We start from the raw sequence: 6,182 nt of genomic DNA, 5'->3' as shown, positions 1-6,182 counted from the left end.
CTATTGCAGGAACTTTACTGTCATAATCTAAGTCCTGCTGGGGGCACTAATATCCATCTAGTGAGCTCCCCCATTCTTGTGCACCAGAGTACACCTAGTGCCTGGGAGGTGTGCCCACTCCTATACCTTGTCTAGGTGGTGGGAGGGTGGTGACTGTGACTGCACACACCTCTATGTGCTTCTCTCTCCAAACTAACTGACCACTTGCCTTGGTCCTATGCATTTGCTTCTCACCAGAAGCTTTCCTACTACTATGTTTTTCTTTATGCTCACTTACTGTCTTCTTCAGTCTCTGCCTCTGTCCAACCAACCCAATTGTAGACCTCTCTTTTACCCTTCCAACTGATGGTCTTCCCTTTCTGAATCTTTCCTGCACAACTGTAGAACTGACATCTCCCTTTGTTTTCCAGATTCTGTTTACTGTTGTCTCAGCCTTTTGTATATCCTTCACTTTCCATACACTGTACAAAGCCACCTGAGACTCACCACTAGATTGTGACTGATGCTTCTTATAATGTCTTTCATTGACTTGCCTTCTACAACCACTTCTTAACTTTCTTGTTCTAGAGATCTGATAGTCTCTCTCCTCTTGTGCAAGCTGAGGGGAGAGCACTGCCTTGCAATGCTTGGCCCAATGTCCATGATGGTGGCATCTAAGACATTCTACTAGTTGTCTACCCAGTGGTGCTATGGGAATCCTCCCTTCATAGCTGGAGTCTAGTCTAGATATACACTCTGCTCTCCTATGCCCATACTCACTGCACCTGTGGCAATACCCATGAAAACATAACTGTATCATTGGTAACTGCCTATGCAAGCTGGGTGAAGCATTATGTCTATTGGTGGGAGCCATCTGACTCTGCCTGGGAATCATCTGCATAGGCCTCTGATAATTGAACTTGTTGAACCTGCCATACTCAACTAGTCTCTGCTGGTAAACTCTGTCATAACCACCAACTCTGATTATGTTCCCTGTTTGGACTGCTTGTTCGCCTTTACCTCTACTCTTTGTATCTTGTGGACTACCTCCACATTGTTCCTGATGTGTAGGAGATCTCATCTCACTATTGTGTCTCTCCTCTCTCTTCCTTTGTCTCCTCTGAGCTCTCTTCTGTGTTTTTCCTGTAGTCTGTCTCTGTGGTCTGATCTCAACTGTCTCTATAGCTTTCCCTGATGACTCACCCTGCTCTGTTATAGAACTAGAGCTGATGATGGGTAGTCTCTGGCATTCTGCAGACTGAGCTAGATGTCTATCCATCTCTGTAACCACAAGTGGAGTGGCTGAATGTCTCCTCTGCAACTCAGTCAACTGTGTTTGTAGTGAAATGATCTCTGCTTCTAATTCTTTATTTAACTTCTTAAAATCATTTGAAATTTCACTACCTCTTTTAATCACTCGAGATTGCACATCTATTTTCTCTCTCAAGGCTAAGTTCTCTGATTCAAGCCTGGTACACACCTCACTTTGCTTTCTCAGTTGATCTTCAAGAGATTTTATAACCTGAGGGTCATTTCTGAACTTCATCATCTGTGAGATACAAGAAGCATCAAGCTCTAACAGTTGTGCTCTCAACACATTGGCTGCCTCTTCAAGGATTCTACATCTCTCATCTCTATTGATGACTTGTGTTTCTAATGCTGCAATAATGAAGTTGCACTCTTTCAGATGTGTTCTCAAATCAATATTGATTTCATCTTGAGTTGTAGTAATATGTGCCTCAACACACTCAAATTCACTAGTGTAGCACTCATCTGAACATCTGCTTTCAACATCTAATGTGGACTCTGATATAGCTGGCTCACCTCCATATAGGTTATGTAATCTCTCCCACATCGCCTTAGCTGATATGCATGAACTGACTTTGACACTCACACTGTCTGTTAATCCATCCAAAATGATCTCTCTAACCTTAGAGTCAATAGTAGAGTCTACACTCCCATTAACCACTGCACTCCATAGATCATACCCCAATGAACCTATATGTGACTTCATCAACTTCCTCCAAAGGATAAAATCTGATCCATTAAAAATAGAAGCTCCAGAAGTAGACTTACTGAACCAAACACCTGATGCCATCTTCAACCAACCGGATCACTCTGAGCTGTTTAAGCTGCCTCTAGAGCCCTTGCTCTGATACCAATTGTTGGGTCCCGATTGACACTGAGAGGGGGGGTGAATCAGTGTGCCAAATATTTTTTCACTTTCCAACTGTACCCCTGATGTGGCAATCACTATTTGCACTTCAATAGCACAGTCTATTGATGCTGCCCAGAGCTGCTATGTATACTACTGACCATTCTTACTGTTGCATGAAACTTACTCACATAACCTGTATTGCTGCCCAGAGCTGTCTCATAAACCTCACACGGTAATCACTGTCACATACATACACAGTCGTATGCACATCCACACTGCACCACCAAGTGGTCAGGTCTACCAGATGTACACACCCATTCACAACACTCCAATCCACAACAAATACGAGCATACACATCCACAACACAAGAAATACGTGCTTCGGCCAGTTGCCTACATGCACGGAGTAATGCCCACTGTCGGGCTCAGCATTTACTCAATACTAATTATGACTGCACCCACAGCCAAGGGAACACATTCCCAGTTTCCACCAATGACATACAATGGCTAGGTCTTCACCCTAGTTTTCTCAGAATGATCTGAGAGGCCGCACCCACGGCAAATAGGTTTAGGTAGTTGTACCTACCAAGGAACACATAGCCCCTGTGTCCAGCACCCACTGAACACCAATAAAATCAAGTTGGGCTTATAACAATGCCCTATAGTGAAGCACTCATACATGCAAATTTCCCCCAAATAGACTACAACTATCACTTAGGCATTTTATCAAACATCTTGCCTACAATGATTTATAATAATGGAAATTTGGCAAAATTGAGGTTACCTTGGCAAGGAGTAACCGTCGGAGATGCAATAATGTCAATCTCCACTTGATGCGGACCACAACCACGTTGTCTCGGTGCCGCCAATGCTTCAACCCCGGTTGGCACTTGGGTTTCTTGAAGCAACTCACAAGAACCAAATTCTAGGTTCTTCTTCTTTCTTTTCTCCTTGTCTTTACTTTCATGGAGCAACAATGGCATTCACATTCACATTCACACACACACAAAGAGAGGAAAAACTTCTTCTCTATTTCCCTCTTCTTCTCTTCTCTTCTATTTTCTTTTCTTTTCTTTTCTCTTGGCAACAACCAATAGAACTTGCTACCTTGGTTTCCAGCAGCTTCCTAAGCCTCTAATGGTGGCTATGGATGAAGTGCAAGCGAATGGAAGTGTTTCATTCAAACATTTAGCCTTCCACGAGCTTCAACTCGTTTTTCCGACCACCTCAGCAACCCCTCTGCCTGATTTCTTCCCTCTGATGTGTAGAGCTCGGAGAGATGAAGAATCTCCAACTTGAATCACTCAAATCCGACTTAAAATGAGGGAGATATGACCTTTTGAAGTTGGAGCAATGAGATAGCCCGAAATGGAATCTTCGTACGGGTGGCGTAGGCTACACCGGCGGCGCGCGCAACAGGGGCGGAATCTGATCGTAGATCTCATATAAGAGATCTTATAATCCAAGCCGTCCGATTAAACCAACGGACAACAGATCCAAACCGTTAGATTTGAATCTCGATGACGTCATCATGACGTAGGCGCTGACATCGTCAGAAGTGTTGTCGATCTATGATTGGTTGCTTTTCCGGATTTTAAGGGATCTTGTCTCCCACTCACAAAATTGAAAATGCTTATTGACCGTTGGATCCGAATCTTTCATGTTGGCTTTAATCTGATTTCATGAGATCATTAAGATTGGAATCTTTTTATACCTTCTGTACACGCGCGAAACACAATAACATACCTTGATATAGTGTAGCGCCAGTGCATCAAGAATTATGCATCTAACCAATAAAATCCCACGCGCAAGCATCTATCTCGTCCATATCACACCAAAATCTCAGCAGCCTTTGGATGGGCATCAAACATACGTGGTCGAATCTTGGCCGTTCATTTCACTTCCCTTGACTCCTCTTTATTACAATCAAGCCCCTGCCTCCATATGTTTCAGTGCTTAAAGACCCCTTGCAACTCAGACCTTCAAAATCTTTAAATTACACAAAAGCCCTTCGAATTTCAAAATAAATTCCGAAAAACCCACCCAACACCGAGAGCAACTGATGGATTTTCGGTTTGGATTTTCGAACCGACTTTACGGAAACGCTTATAACTTTTTCATACGATATCCGATCGATATGAAACAAAGTGCGTTGGAATCGTAACTGGATGCTCTACGACTTTTCAGAAGACTCAATCATCTGAATCATCCATGTAAAAAGACCAAAATGCCCCTACACATTTCCAATGACGTATCTTTCTCATACGGAATCGGAATGCGATGAAATCAGAACCGTTGGAAAGATTGTATTTTTTTCGTATTGTTACATGTAGAACACTTCCTTCAAAAAATTCATCTTCAATGCTGAAACTACCCTCGACTGCCACAAATGCCGTAACTTCTTCATACGGTATCGGAATGTGACGAAATCAAATGCACTGACTAGGTAAATTACAATCTATCTTTTTCATGAAGAACCGATCTTCCAAAAATGTCATTTTCACTGTCAAAAATGCCCTCGATCGTAAATAAGCTAATTTTACCAGTTTTGACCCAGAAACCCGCACCACCTATTTATGATGTATTAAACCACTCCATGCATACCAAGCTGCTCTGTTATCTCATCGGTGACATTGGACACTGCCATGTCATCATTTTCATCCACGTCACCCAAACTGGCCACGTCATCACCGCCACGTGGCCGAGTTGCCAACAAGGACAACCATAAAACAACATATTCCACTTAGTTTATTTTCTAGTTTATGCTTAGTTCTCTTCTCTCTTTCCCTCTTTCACTCTCTTTAGTTTTAATTCTTCTTTATTTTTGCTTTAATCACTTTTGTAATAGCTTTTTATTTCAATTAATGCAATCACTCTTTTATTTTTATTCAGCCTTTTATGTTTATGATTTATGCAATTGAATTGTAATTTTTAAAGTTATAGTTCTAGGCTTAGATCTAGGTGACAAGATCACGAGCCATGGAGCATCTCTTTTTTTCAAGTTTAGTTTTTTTTTTTTCAAGATTTGTTTTCTCCAGGCCTAGAAATTTCAAATTTAGTTCATTCCAGATCTGGTTTTTAGGGTTGACAGTATCTCAAATCACTTAAGCTTTCAAGTTCAAGTAAGAATTCAGGTAGGTAGGCTTCTTCCATAGTCTTCTCTCCCCCCCTCTTATTTCCTCTTATGACTACAATTTATTTCTTAATTTAGGATTTTAATTTCAGTCATTACATTATTGTTTTCCCTTTCTCCCAAGGTTCATGGTTAGTGTATGTGTTCGCTTTGCCCCTCCTAGCCATAGAATCATCATTTTATTGTTTTTATTTTAATTGCCCCCTTTCACTAAAGCCAAGTAGAGTAGCCCTTGTAAGAGTAACTCTCTAGTCAAGTAGGGAAGCTCATATTGTGATGCATCCCTCGGGCTAAGTAGAGAAACCTACTTGTGAGCCTCTCTCTAGCTTTATCTCCTTTCTTTTACTTTATTTTTATTTCAACATTTTTTCCTTCATTGCTTTTTAATTGCATGGGTTGTTTATTTTTAGTTATTTATTTATTTAATTTTAATTCTGTGGCTTGTGTATTTAAATTCTTAGATGACGAATGATTAAGGCGTTATTTTAGATACATATGTTTAAGACAGTAGTTAGAATTAGATCACAACTATTAATCGGTTCACTTTCGCATTATTAAAAGAAGTCAAACATAAAGTGGCTACCCTCCCTGTGTTCGATCCGTAGCTACACTGATCTGTACGATTGCGATTATTTTTTAGATCCTATCAAGTTTTTGGTGCCGTTGTCGGGGAGACAATTCCATGTTATTTTTTGCTTTCTTTTGGTAAGTTGGAGTGCTTTGTTTGCTTTGCTTTATTTTTCTTTTTCTTTTATTGAATTCCTGAGAAGAACAACTTGCAATAGTAGTTGTATCAGTGGAGGTCGTTAAGTCTCACAGTATGATAAAGACAAATTTCACCATATAGCAGTACCTTAGGAATTGACCTGAGCAACCTTAGATCCCTGCCGATAAGCTTCCAAAAAGCAAAAA

The sequence above is a fragment of the Macadamia integrifolia genome, chromosome 3, assembly GCF_013358625.1.
Source record: "Macadamia integrifolia cultivar HAES 741 chromosome 3, SCU_Mint_v3, whole genome shotgun sequence".
NCBI lineage: Eukaryota > Viridiplantae > Streptophyta > Magnoliopsida > Proteales > Proteaceae > Macadamia > Macadamia integrifolia.
Note: the sequence above shows the minus strand (reverse complement) of the source record.